This window comes from Zootoca vivipara, chromosome 5 (assembly GCF_963506605.1).
Source record: "Zootoca vivipara chromosome 5, rZooViv1.1, whole genome shotgun sequence".
NCBI lineage: Eukaryota > Metazoa > Chordata > Lepidosauria > Squamata > Lacertidae > Zootoca > Zootoca vivipara.
Genome location: NC_083280.1, coordinates 80,371,142 through 80,385,810, shown reverse-complemented (window position 1 = coordinate 80,385,810; position 14,669 = coordinate 80,371,142). Strand labels below are relative to the sequence as shown.

Below are 14,669 nucleotides of genomic sequence, written 5' to 3'. Positions count from 1 at the left end.
TTAAACAGATCTGAAATCCTGTATTGTATAATGTGCTGCACTTTCCTGCTATCCCATGGATACCAATTATGGCACATTTAAGTTTTCTTTGGAAAGAATTCACATTTGAGGGTCATCTAGTAAATTACTGTGCTGCTCCCAGTGGCTTCTGGGAAATAAGACTGAAAATCCTCAATTGGCCCTCAAGAAGCTTGAGACATGTCAGCTGGGGTGGTCGTTAGAGAGACCCATTAGAGATGTGGAATCACCTGTTTCTACTCAGGCTGGGAATGCAGCCAAAATGGCCTTGCTGTTCTATTCAACACATCCAGTTTAGGGCCCCAGTTTGGAGCCAGAATGTGTATCAGCTGAATTAAGATGAAAAGAAGAACAACCCCCTACAACGCCCTATGAAATGTGAGTTTGGAGGCGCGTGGAGAACAGGGGGCTGGGGGAGAGAGAGAGAGAAGCAGGCTTTGCGCTGACTTTAGATTTTTCTGTGCACATTCTTAATAGCTTGTACTCAGACCTGCCATGTATTGTTTGGTCATTTAATTTTCTGGCAGAGCAATGGGATATTTTATACCAGCATTTCCCAATGGCTGCGATTTTGTCAGAGAAATACTAGCTGGAAATCTTGGAGGAAATAAATGGGCAGCTTCCGTCTGTTTTTTTTAGCCTAGCAATTGAACTTCATACTTGTTACTCCTTTCTTTAGCATTGATACGAAAGTAAATATCCTATATGCAGTGCGTTCCCATACTTTTAGCAATCGGGCTCAAGAGCGTTTCAACCACCACACTTATCAGACTAGAGACATCTGAAAGGGTGAAGTCAGTTCTAGTTTGGAAAGGCAGCAGTGATGTTGCCAAGTGTTGCGATTGCCTGGTTCAGAATATGAATCTGGCAGACTTTTAATACACACCTGTATTGCAAGCCAGGGTCATTTCTTTTCTACTCATCATACTCCAACTCAAATTATAAAACATGTCTGAAAAGGACTTGCCATTTCCATTTCCTTGGCTACTGTGGCAGGAGAATAGGAACTCCCTCCCCCCCCCCCCCCACACACACAAAAAGGGACTGAAGCATGAACAGCTTAGTTTGGATCCAGTCCATTTGTTTTTGTTTTGTGCATGCAAGTGTTTTGCACCCTGGGCAGCTAGGGCAGTGTCCCCCAGCTCTGTTTGTAAATGCACACATACCATTTCAGCTGGATTGCAGGGGTGAGTGTGGAGGTGGAAGCAGGAGTGGTTACATTGATCTGCAGCCGTTTGTATTTAAAAGTGGTGGGGCCAACAATGAGGTTGCTATAGCAGCAAGAGCTTAGCAGATAACCTGAACCCAATGTGCCAGGGATCCCAGTGCTGGGTGACCAAGAGCAGGCAGCCACCAGTAGCAGCCAGGTGGAGTATATATTTGGGGTGGAGATGAGGGTGTAGTGTGTGTACTACTGGTAAATGTTTTCTAGATGCTTAATTTATTGATCCTGTGTCCATTGTGACTTAACCTTTAGCTAAGTTTGCTCCTTTTCTTGATCAGTTCGGCCTGGGTTTTCAGGTTGCTTCCATAGATTCACTGGTGTTGTTTCATGCTGGGGACGCTCAGTCTTGGGTAAAGCATTTCATTTACAGAAAGTTTAATTTATGATTAGTGCTTAATATATGCTACCTATTATTACACACAGTCAGTGGGTGGGCTCACACACTTGAGAAGTACAATGTCTTGTACTTCTGTTGTAGCTGGAATCTGGATGGCGTTAGGTTGATATATGGAAATGATATTGGTTATTGGTAGGGGGCTTGTTCATCCCATGCATGAACAGAATCTATGTACTACTGAGCTACGTGCTCACATGTTGTGTCCTTTTTTTACTGCTCAGTTGTGGCTCCTGGTGTTCATATCCCACTCTTGACCTTCCTGGGCAAACACCCCTTGACTCATCTGGGTTCTGACCACATGGCAGAATTTTGTTTTTCAGGAGTTGCCAACCCTAACAATTGTCAACCTTTTGGTTGCCCTGTTTACACCATCAGACATCTGAGGCAGTCCTTGGCTATAATGATGCATAGCTGCCAAGTTATCCCTTTTTTACAGGGATTTTCCCTCATGCTGAATAGGCTTCCTCGCGAGAAAAGGGAAAACTTGGCAGCTATGAATGATGTAAAGAAATGAATGCAGAGGTGGGTGTGAGATGGAGAAAAGGAGGAAAGGGAGTAGAATGTGCAGCTCACCCCATATGATTGTTTGGAAGTAAGACGGGCATTTTTCAGCTGGAACCTGCCAGAACTCAGCTCCAGCACCTCTCATGTAGGTTCCATTGCCATAATAAGAGAACCAGAGAGGTGTTTGTTGTGGGTTCTGGCACCTCTTTTTCTAGAAAAATATCACTTGAAGTAAGTCCCACTGTGTTCAATGGGGCTTACTTACTAGTAAGTGTGTATTCCAAATTATTTCCATTATGTTGGTTAAAGTGGCTTGTGGAATAGACTGGGAATTTCTAGTTAGCACCAACATTGAAGTTGCTATGTACATGTTAACGTTTCCTGGTGATAAGTTGCAGGATATAAGAGGGCCTTTCTTCGGGCAATTACATTCCCTCAAAATAATTGTTTTTAGCTGCTAACCTTTGTGTAGTTCAAAGCTCTCATTTCTTTCTCAATACCCATTCTGATGAGCATAGTTCAGAATACATTGCCTATCATCCATAAAACGCTCTGGGGCAAATTTCTCATTAATGGCATTATTAATAATTGTCACAGAAAAGGCCCTAATAGCATCAGACATAATCATGGTCATATGACTCGATCTTTATTATCAAGAGAGGGGGATGCATCATTAAGTCCCACCGACCATTTTCACGGAGTTGTACAAAGTGAAGCCCTTGCTCTCAAAAGCATGAAGTCTGAGGGAAATTAAAAGCTGTTCATTATAAATTCAAGATTCAAAAGTCTTGTTTTCAATTAATAAGGAGTGAAGAAGGACTGGGTTCATAACTTCTTTTAAGTTGGTATCATTCCCTAGTTACTGAACTCATTAAGACATTCAAGCCTTCTGCTCATCTACTCCACTGAATTTATGCTGAGTTAAGATAGCCCTCCCAAACTCTTGGCACAATATTCTATCCTATCAGGGCCCTTATGTGCAGATTGAGCAAACTAAACAACGTCAACATGCAATAGGACAATAGGATTGCATCTGTCTGAGCATCCTTTGGACCCTGTTCATCCATCATTGGCTTCTGCATCAATATGATACATCCCCCCCCCCATAGACCTGAGTCCTAAGTGTGCCTATCCAACATAGAGGAGATCTGATCAAGTCCAAGCTAAGCATGTTTACATTCTATTTGCTTAAATGGAAGAGTTAAGCATGCTTCTAAATCTATCCTGTGGACAGGTTCTTAACTTTGAGTTGCATTATTCCTAAGAATATCTCCTTGCACCTCTGATTTAAAGCATATTTCTCACTGAGACAAATGGCCTATATGCAAAATTAAAAAATTCCTTCAGTAGCACCTTAAAGACCAACTAAGTTTTTATTTTGGTATGAGCTTTCGTGTGCATGCACACTTCGTGCAGATGACATTGTGTCTGCCTGTCTATTTTATTCATTTAAGATGGTTCATAAACTGCTTACTCGAAAGATATATAAGCAGTGTACATAAAACAGTAAGATGATTATCACTAATATGCAGATAAAATCGGTGTGATTTAAAAACCAAGTATATGTAACTAAATTATGCTGAAATAAAAAGAAAGCTTTTTAGCCGGAGTATTAAATCTGTCTAATGTTAATAAGCGGGGAGCTCCAAAGTATAGGTGCTGCCACACTGAAAGACACATGCAGAATCAACATTATGAAGTGCTTGTAAATGTTCATGTTCTATAGATTGAAGTGGCTGAGTTCAGATCTGCCTGAGACCATCATTAGAGAGATTTTGGGACTTTTCAGATATTCAGCTAGGGTAGAAGGTATTAAAAGGAAGTGGAATTGCAATGGCAGGTTCTGCCTCCCAATTATAATTGGTGGTTTGAAGATCGAAGAGTGTCTCTTACACATGATAAGGCAGGGTTTCTGATCATGCAGAGAGGTCTCTCTTTGTGGAACAAATGAGGCTGTTCATAACACACATTGGGCATGTTCCTTCTACCCTAACTGAACATCTGATAAACCCTACTGGGGCAGTGTGTCAAAGGGAGCAGTTGAGCATTAACTACGTACTCTGAAATCAAACTGGTCGTCCCCCCCCCCACTGTCACACACTTCATACATAGAATCATAAAATTGTGGAGTTGGAATGGTCATCTAGTCCAGCCCCTCCCCCCAATGCAGGAATCCCAACTAAAGCATCCATGACAGATGGCCATCCAACCTCTGCTTAAAAACCTCCAAGGAGCGAGAGTTCACAACCTTCCAAGGGAGACTGTTCCACTGTTGAACAGCTCTTGCTGTCAGAATGTTTTTCCTGATGTTTTGTCGGAATCTCCTTTATTGCAACTTGAAGCCATTGGTTTGAATCCTACCCTCCAGAGCAGGAGAAAACAAGCTTGCTCCATCTTCCATGTGACAGCCCTTGAGATATTTGAAGATGGCTATCATATCCCCTCTCAATCTCTTGGTCCTAGTGACAGGATAGACGAGAGATGGAGAAAATGGAAATTTTAACTACATGAGGGTTTGTTTTCTGTAAGCCGGTTCCTCAAACATCCATCTGTCTGGTTTTTAAGGTGAAAGCCTTGAGACCGTCACAAGGAATGCTAGGCTTTGTTAGAGAAGGAAACTTGATCAGCCCACCTCATAGGATATTTAAAAGGAAAGCCACAACCCCCCCCAAAAAAATAAACTTTTAAAGTCTGTGTTAGCAGGATCTCCCACTGCTTCTATGAGAACAGAGGAGGGCAAACAAGCTTTTTGAGAAAATTGGTGAATAAAACCCAGATCAACTGCCTTGATGCTGGCTTTGAAACTAATAGAGATTTTTCCCTGAAGGAAGTTCATAGCCCTCTTCAGGTGTTCTAATGCCAGTGTCTGAAAACAGACCAGATGGGCTTGTGGGGATGGATACACTAGCTCTACCTCACTCCACGAGATGGAAGGCAACTGCCCAAAGTGGGGAGGCTTCTCTCCTTCTGGAGCCCATCTGCTTTAGAAAAACTTTGGAAAATCAGGACCCCAAACCACTGAAGTACAGTGCCCCAACCCCTAGCTCCCTGAGCCATTCCAGAAGGACACTGCAGTCAACAGTATTAATTTGAGCTTCTTAGCTGAGTTTTTGCTTCCCTTACTTCAGCACCCCTCCTCCAAGGAAGTATTAATCACTCACTGGATCCATGCAAGCAATTCTATTTGGCAAGCTCTAAAAAGCCAAGATGGGTCAGTGTCAAAAGGCAGGTGATCAGCCGCACTTCCCCAAGCAATTGGTCCACATCTCTAGGTGACAATAATTGAAACAGATCCAGTATCATGGGCTGCAAAGTGTTGATGTGCAATCTGTTGGTGTGTGTGTGTGTGCATGGGTGTACCCAGCATGGGGCAGGGGGGTCAGCTGCCCCCCCTAGAAGGCCAAACCGCGGGCCCGACTAGGGAAGCAAATACCCTGCGCAGGCGCCCCGCTTGTTGACACGGGAGGGGAGGGGGGAGGAAACGCTGCTGGTGCCGCGGCTCCTCGGCGGCGGCTCCTCCTCTCAGCCTGCCCTGCCTACATTTGCACCAATCCCCGCCCACTAAAGCCTTCGCGCCTCCCAATGGAAAGCCCTGCCAGGCGGCAACCTCTCCTGCCTAAGAGTTCTGCTGGGCTGGCAAGCGAAGGAGACGCGGCTCCCTGCATTGGTTGCAGCTGCTGCTGCGCTCTACCTCCCAGTAGGCTGCACTGCGATCGTCGGCGCCGTGGGCTGGGAATCGCCCCCTTCCCCCCTCTGCACCCCCCTACCCCCCTGAGTTAGGAGTTGCTACTGAGACTCCTCCTGGGCTGGGAGAGGAAGTGCACCGACAGGAGCCAGTTCAGCCTCGGTGGGCAGAAGCCTGCAAAGGAGGAGTGGGGGGGCGGCGACCGAAGGCGGTGGTCGTGGCTGCTGCAAGGAAGCTGCGTGGGGGCGTTTGCACCGGATTGCCAGCGGCAGGAGTAGCCCAGCGGCAGTGACCCTTCCTTGCCGCCCCCCACCGCCGGCAATAGGAAAGGAGCTGCCTTGGGGGGCGGCACAACTCTCTGCTCCCCCTGCGTGCATTGCCCTCTCCGGGCATTGGCTGCTGTTTCCTTCTTTGCAATGCGCCCCCCCCAGCCGCTCTCCCTTGCTGCCCCTGCCGAGAGAGAGGGGCGTTGAGGGCGGGGGAGCCACTGCCGCCGCCGTAGGGTCACAGCTGGAGGGGGGGCTCGCCTGTGCTGCGCCACCCCACCTTTCCCATCTTTTGCTCCCTTGTGATGGGGAGGCGGCAGTGGCAGCTTCTTCTTCTTCTTTGAGGGTCTCAGCTTGGCGGGGGTGGTCCCCAGTATGCTCCCAGGCCACGGGGGGTGGTCCCCTAGGTCTAGCAGACCTCTGAGCTCCTTCCCCATCCCAGATATATAGGGTGGGAACTGGCAAGGCTTCGGGGGGACCTGGAGGAGGGAAAGCGGGGCCCAAAGGGTTTTTTCAGGGGGGTGGCTAGCCATAAATGGATGGGAGCGGTGTTTTCAGAGCAGGGCCGTCTTAAGCATACCTGGCCCCATGGTGGTACGGATCCCTCTGGTGCCCCCACCCGCCCCGTTTCCCGGCGCGGCGGGCGCAGCTCACTGCGCGGCTGCCGCCTGGAGGGCCAGAGCCCTGCGCAACCCAGCCTGGGCGTAGGGCGGGCCCTGGGCCAGGGGGTGCTGCCCGCCCCCTGTTGTGACACCCCTGCCCGCGCCTCTCCAGAAAGCAGCCTGAAGCCGCTGAACAGCTGAGAGGCGCGCCTGGGGTGGCCTCCGCCGCGCCTCTCAGCGGGCGCAGTGGCGCCCCTGGTGGCCTGGCGCCCTGGTGCTCCGCGCCACCGGACCCAGGCCTAGAGACAGCCCTGCTTCAGAGCAGGGGGGTTTAGTGTGAGAGAGTTTAGGGGGTTCATTTAGAGGCTGCAGCCGCCGCCGCAGAGTCGTCGGGCCCGCTGGCCCTGTAGCCCCGCCCACATTCCCACTTTGTGGTCCCTCCCATCCCGTGCCTTGGCCCCGCCCCTGAACGACCATGGCTTGCCCCCCCCCTAGTTTTGATCCTCGGTACGCCCCGTGTGTGTGTGTGTGTGTGTGTGTGTGTGTGTGTGTGTGTGTGTGATGACAATGTTTGGTTAACATTAACACTTGATTCTGTGTGCATTTCCCATGGGAAATTGCTCAAGACAGCATACGTGCGAAAATAATAAACAATTAAGTGAAAACAATACAACATAAAAGCAGGCATAAATACGAGGTATGAAAACAGCAACAGGCAATTCAAATTAATTAACACCTTTTGGTAAATACAAAAGATATTTTTAGCAGCCTTCTGATGAAGGGGTTTGAAGCAACAACGTTTCAAAAACCACAAACCTTTTGGCACTTTTCTTTCTACATTAACCCTTTTAAGATCATTTGTTCCAGATTCTTCATTTGGCAAAACCTTGCCTGACTTCCAGAACTGGAGAGATTAAAGGAATATAATAAAAGACTGCAAACTTTAGCATAAATTATCTGGGAAGTGCTGGTTGTGCAAGCTCTCCTGAAATCAGCCAGACAGCTAAGCACATTTTGCCCCATTGATAGCAATGGGAGAATCAAACATGTACAGTATTTTCCATTGAACTCAGTGGTAATCTGCAAATGCTTAACTTGGGCTGCACCAGTGCCACTTTTTAGGGTGGAATGTCCATTTGGTATGACATGGGGCTGCTGATGAAAACAGCATCCCTGTGCTACGTTCTCCCCTCCTCTTTCAAAATATGTGATGCTCCTAGGTCATGACATCGTAATGTGTGGCCCCTGCTCCATATCAGCCAACGAGAAAAGTCATTTCTGCAATTATATTTTTTAAAATTTCAACATTTTTAGCATACATAATCAAAACACAGTTACGTCTTTTTTCTTATTTTTGTCAACTTCCCAACCCGTTTTCTGTGTTGTTGTTTCTCTCCTTCTATCTATTAAATCTCTCCTTCTATCTATGTCTCTGCTTTTTAAGATGCTGTCTAGGTTTGTCATTGCTTTTCTCCCAAGAAGCAGGCGTCTTTTAATTTCGTGACTGCTGTCACCATCTGCAGTGATCAAGGAGCCCAAGAAAGTAAAATCTCTCACTGCCTCCATTTCTTCCCCTTCTATTTGCCAGGAGGTGATGGGACCAGTGGCCATGATCTTGGGTTTTTTGATGTTGAGCTTCAGACCATATTTTAATAGATAGAAGGAGAGAAACAACAGACAAAGAGTCGGACACGACTAAACGACTAAACAACAACAACAACATCTATTAAATCACAACCACAGTATAATAATCTAATTACTTCTGTGGCTCATAGCTCAAATCCTGCTCACGAGTTCATCATACTATAGTATTTCTTTAAGTAGTCTGAAAAAGGCATCCAATCTTCCATAAAACACACATCATTAGATTATCTTACTTTTGCTATTATTTTTTTTGCCAGTTCTGCATAATTCATTATCTTACTTATCCATTCTTCTTTGGTGGGAACTTCTTCCTCCTTCCATTTCTGTGCATAAAGAATTCTAGCTGCTGCTGTTGCATACATTAACAACTTCAACAGTTTTGGGGTGGGGGATTTCTGCCCCTGTAATCCCTAACAAAAACACTTCAGGGTTTTGTTTGTTTGTTTGTTTGTTGTTTAGTCATTCAGTCGTGTCCGACTCTTCGTGACCCCATGGACCATAGCACGCCAGGCACTCCTGTCTTGCACTGCCTCCCGCAGTTTGGTCAAACTCATGTTCATAGCTTCGAGAACACTGTCCAACCATCTCGTCCTCTGCCGTCCCCTTCTCCTTGTGCCCTCAATCTTTCCCAACATCAGGGTCTTTTCCAAGGATTCTTCTCTTCTCATGAGGTGACCAAAGTATTGGAGTCTCAGCTTCACGATCTGTCCTTCCAGGGAGCACTCAGGGCTGATTTCCTTAAGAATGGATAGGTTTGATCTTCTAGCAGTCCATGGGACTCTCAAGAGTCTCCTCCGGCACCATAATTCAAAAGCATCAATAATTTCTGCCCCTGTAATCCCTAACAAAAACACTTCAGGGTTTTGTTTGTTTGTTTGTTATACTCATTTTAAACCTTTTTTTAATCTCGTTGGGTATCATTTCCCAAAATACCCTCGCTTTTTTAGAAGACCTCCATGTACGAAAGAAAGATTCAGCTACCTGTTTACACTTCCAGCAATTGTCAGGAGCCAATGAGAGAAGACTTTCTGCATGTTATGCAGGTGTAGAATGCAACACAGGTGCCATTTTTGGAGGCTGGGGCCTGTTGCAAGTTACCTCGCCTTCTGCACGCGACAGTTCCATTCTAGGTTTCCAGCACTAATATTACGACCAGCACGGTGTCATTCCATCAGCCCTGGAGTACAGTTTGTGACACCCTTTGCCAATTCTCAGCTCTTGAGGCTCCTCATTGGTATGCGGTGCAAGCAGAGCACCTCTCTATAACCTTGATAAATTAAAAATTGACTTATCAATATTCAATCATGCCACCTCATTCGTCCATTCCTTTTCTGCCTGGCATTTCTAAGTTGAAATTGGCACTGACCTAAGTAAATGGAATTAAAATTGCATATTCCCCCTTTAAAACTGAAATTAAATCAGTCTGCTACTAATATCATCCTAAAACACCATAGTTTAGCTGAGGTGATATAATGTATAGTGGCAGATGTAATATTAACAAGTGTTCCTTTTCATTACAGCACTGGTCTTCTGGCATTTTATCAAGCATCTGATTTAATATTTCACTGGGGAAGTGAAGCAATGGCAGGTGCTGGCTGTCCAGCGTATTTTGGTATTAAAATTAAATTTACAGACTTCTTGGTAGTTTTTATTTATGAGGCTCTATCACACAGAGAAAGGAGACTTTCAAGTTTTTTCATGCTGGCTGGTTGGTGATTTCTCACACCTGCCTCTCGCTTACCTTTTGCTTCAACTTCTCTCTATTTTAGAATCCATCAAATCAATGTGTCTCCATTCTAAAATCTATTTATTTTAAAGTGATTCACTTTCTGGATACAACTGCGACATAGTTTGCTAGTGTGGAGTCATTCCCAGTTAACAATCTTGGTTAAGGAGACTAAAAACATGAAGCCTGACTTGGTTTCCTCCTGTCGTGGTTTGGAACGTTTAAGCATCATGCTGATGTATCTGAGGCATGCGACTTTTAGAGCTGTCATATTTCACTTTTAGGCTCAGGCATGAAAATTATTGGAATTTGAATGGCACAATAAACATGTGGCATTATCAATTGTAAACAGGGTGGATGCATTTAAAGAGCAGAGTTTCCCCACTGTATACAAATATGTATGATGGTTCTTATTCTTTTATTTATATAGACCATCTATCACTTTGCAATGTTACATGAGCAAAGAACAAGCCCCTGTTGTGCAGTGCTTTCAATCTAAGTTGAGACTATGGGTGAGGATAAGCAAGAGTAACAGATCAGAAGAGAGCAATAGGGAGGGGGGAACTGGGTAATATGGGGTCTGAATGTGAACAAATGCAGTTATATGTAGTTAACCTTAATTATGGTTGAGGGTGAAGGTAAAGGAACCCCTGACCATTAGGTCGAGTCGTGACCGACTCTGGGGTTGCAGCGCTCATCTCGCTTTATTGGCCGAGGGAGCCAGCGTACAGCTTCCAGGTCATGTGGCCAGATCCAATGCTTTTGAAAAGCACTTAGCTCATCTAAAGTACTTATCCCCCTCCCCCCCAAAATGTTTTGGCAGACACAGCCATGAATTTTGAGTCATTCAGATTCCTAAAGGTTTAACTTTGGGATAGGCTCTGCTACCTGAATCCTGCTTCTTTGAGTTAAAAAGGTAAAGGGACCCCTGACCTAGGTCCAGTCGTGACCGACTCTGGGGTTGCGCGCTCATCTCGCATTATTGGCCGAGGGAGCCGGCGTATAGCTTCCAGGTCATGTGGCCAGCATGACTAAGACGCTTCTGGCGAACCAGAGCAGCACACAGAAATGCCGTTTACCTTCCCGCTGTAGCGGTACCTGTTTATCTACTTGTACTTTGATGTGCTTTCAAACTGCTAGGTTGGCAGGAGCTGGGACCGAGCAACGGGAGCTCACCCCATTGCGGGGATTCGAACCTCCGACCTTCTGATCGGCAAGCCCTAGGCTCTGTGGTTTAACCCGCAGCGCCACCTGCTGGTTGAGGACAGAGGGGTAAATCTGAAGGCTTTGTGGAAGAAGCAAACATTGTGTTGCGAGTGGGGAAATCAATCTGTTTCAGACCTGGATTACTTTTGCTTGTGCCAAATTCTGCATTGATCTGCCATGTGTTTGATCTTCATGAAAACCCAGATTTAAATACAATTTTCTCTCAGATGATGCACTTCTGAACTTCGTTTTCTCCTCACAATATGCACTTCTAAATGTATTTTGATAATTTTGAGTAGAGAATGTCGATAAAGCGGCGCAGTTCCCCCCTTACCCCGGCGGCTTGGTGTAGGCTTGGGAATTGCGGGCACTGAATGTCACCCCCCTCAGTGAGGGACACCCAGGGCAGTCTGCCCCCACTGCTCCCCCTTCCTACACCCCTGATCACTAGCTCCCTGCAGTTTGAAAGAAGAGGGAGACCATGCACCTCACAAAGTTGTTCTGTGGGAAAGGCTGTGCAGAGGTCATGATGGAGAAAGGACCAGGCCTTCACTTCTGTGCACAGCACAAAGGAATTTTATATAGATGTTCCATTCATAATTCATTGCATCAAATTTGTACCATGTCGTCTATACTCAAGCTACATTTTGCATGCAAGTTTAAAAACTGAAACAAGAATCAGTTTTGATAGGGGAGCTACCCATTCCGCAACTCCTCCTTGTAGTCTAGTTTATGCTCTCATTGCAATTTAGCAAGGAAAAAAATTGCTAAATTGTTGCTGATTTTGTGAGTGCATCCAGATTTTATGGTTTGGGGATTACATTAAGTATTGTTTTATTGTTCCTTTTAAAAATTAAATTTGATTATCTTTGGTTCTTATTAGTTTTACCCTCCCGGGTTCATCTATAGCAGAAACATTCAGTCTGCTCAGTCAGCACTTTGATACTCTGTAGGAAGTTCCAGAGACAGGTCCTTTTCACTTTATGTATTCTGAATGTATTTATTAGGGGTTGTGCATCAGCTCTGTTGCTTTCCGAATTATGAGTCAGATGGGAACAATTCAGGCAAGTTTATCACATTCCTAAGTCAAATTGCATCATTTAAAAGGTGTCTCAAAAGCCCTGAGTCACTCTGTGGACTTGTGTGCCCTCCAAACACTGCGCTTTTAAAAAGCAAAACAAATTAAGCTATCCCAGAAAATGCTTTAAGCCTGAGTGGGAAGGAACAGAAGAGGTAAGGGAAAATCTTTCATTTGGATGAACAGATCTAGGTTTTAATCAAAGTAAATCTTTTTTCCAGGGCACTCCAATCACAGTTATTCTTTTTTTGGGGTGGGGAAACGGTGAAACTTTGTTTTTTTACATGCATCTAGGCTGGTTCAAGGCCCCCACACCCCATCAGCAAAAACCTTCTAGTTTATTATTTGAAAATTCAGAGAGGAATATTATTTAGATACTGCATAATATTTGTTCCCATTTATAAGTGATAAATAATTAGGCAATAATTGTCAATAGATCAATAATCATTTCCCTATCACCAGGGGGGGGGTATAACATATTTACATATCCAAAAATAATTGTTAGAGGGTCCATAACGATTTGTTTTTCTTCTTATGCGGGTTTCCTATATAAATTATGCTCAAAGCAGTTCAGAGTCTGTAAACCCAAACATCAAAATGTCAGTTCTGCAACAATTGTAAATGTAAATATGCCAAATATGTAAATACACCAAATGTATCAAAACATTGCCGAAGGCTACAATTCTAGCCCCATTTGCTTGGGAGTAAGGCACACTGAATTCAGTAAGACTAACTTCTGGATAGACCTGATTAGAACTGCACTTATATTGGTAGCTAGCAAAATGACAACATTCAACTAAGTAACTGGTTGAATGCTCCTCCTATGTCTCAGATCTACACAGAAGTAAATCTCATTAAGTTCAATGGCAGTCACTCCCAGGGAAACCCTAAATTTCCCTAAGCATGTCACACTCAAAACATCCTTTGATAAATGAGAAAGATGATCACAAAAGCAACCATATTTAGCTAGCCAACAAACTAATGTATACCAATAAAATATCGGCAGAAAAAATGTGAAGATCAAAATGTACTATGATTAACACAAGTTATGTGCTTCAAAATCTGTCAAATAGGTGGAATTAGGATAAAGCAGTGGAAAGTACATGCATCTCAGAGAGCATCAGAGAACACCAGAAACCTCTCTCTAATTTTTTGTCCCTTTAACCACACCCCTAGCCCCTCCCAAGGGAGTTCACCAAGACTCACGAACAATGCAGTGGTAGAGTTTGACAATCAACAGCTTTTGAGATCCCACACCAACCAAAAGCATTACTGTCAAGACAAGAGACACAAACAAGTCTGAAGCATTCACATTCCAAATGGCAATGGAACCAGTTGACATTCAAAGTGAATAATTGCATCCTAGTCTTAAAAGTTCTCATAGAGATTTTGCCTATTTGCAGCTATTTCAATGTTGCCGGGGGGGGGGGGTGAAAGCTCTTCTTGCCAGTCATACTGGGTTTGGGAAGTGCTCAGAAGCAGTGAGAAACTCAGAACCAAGTTAAAAACGTGCCCTTACCCATCACTTTGTCCTCACCACAATGCGCTTGCCAGGTCATAATACATTCTCATTGTGAGTGTGCTGGTGAGCACAGTTGTTGACCTCAAGTATGTTTCCCACCAGAGAACAACTCTTCATGGGATGGAAAGGGATGGGCTTCTGAAAGACCTTAAAGCACATCTGAAGCAGGGCCTCTGCGCAGAGCTTCCTATGCACTGCCACATAATTCATCACCTAAAAAGAAGAAGAGTGAAAATATAATAAATTAGGGTATATCTGCTGGGGTCTTGCATTACTTTCTCCTAGATAGTAAGGAGGGGCAGTTGCCCATTCCTGCACCATGCAGAGAGAAAACCTATAGCAGACAATGTACAAATCTAGGCGTAGGAGATCCCTTTCCTGCATCCGCATTTTTGCCTTGGAGAATGAAGTGCATTATTTCAGTTTTGTCTCTTGTTTTTGAAATAAAGAATCATTTCATGAGAGATCTCCAAATCCATAATCTGTTCTTTTAACGATGGGATGTTTTAATGTGTTTTTGCAGCTTACCCAGACCTTGTGCATATTTGCTCTGTGCAGTAAATATTACCCTTGGCTTTACTCTTGAAGTGTCTATTGCTAGCAATTACTTCCCAGGAAAAATTCAGTGTAATATAAATGAATAGTATAGATATAGTTTTTTTATCTGCTGGAAGCAGAGCCATGTTTCATTTTCTCATTCATTCCCAAGTACTGCCTGGGAACTGATGGGTTTGGTCGGTATTTACTGATATGTGGAAAATTAACTTTCTATTCACTGGTTGGAATTTGCTCTGCC

At 44.6% G+C, this 14,669-nt stretch overlaps 1 protein-coding gene across 1 annotated transcript in view; it reads left to right on the top strand.

The window, feature by feature from the left end:
* Window positions 1-1,366: 1,366 nt before the first annotated feature.
* The window catches only part of LOC118096596 (phospholipase A2 inhibitor alpha-like protein), a 41,732-nt gene continuing 28,429 nt past the window's right edge, over window positions 1,367-14,669 (top strand). The window contains exon 1 of the mRNA XM_060274998.1: window positions 1,367-1,385. The gene's annotated coding sequence lies outside the window, so the exon portion shown is untranslated. The remainder of the gene's footprint in view (window positions 1,386-14,669) is intronic.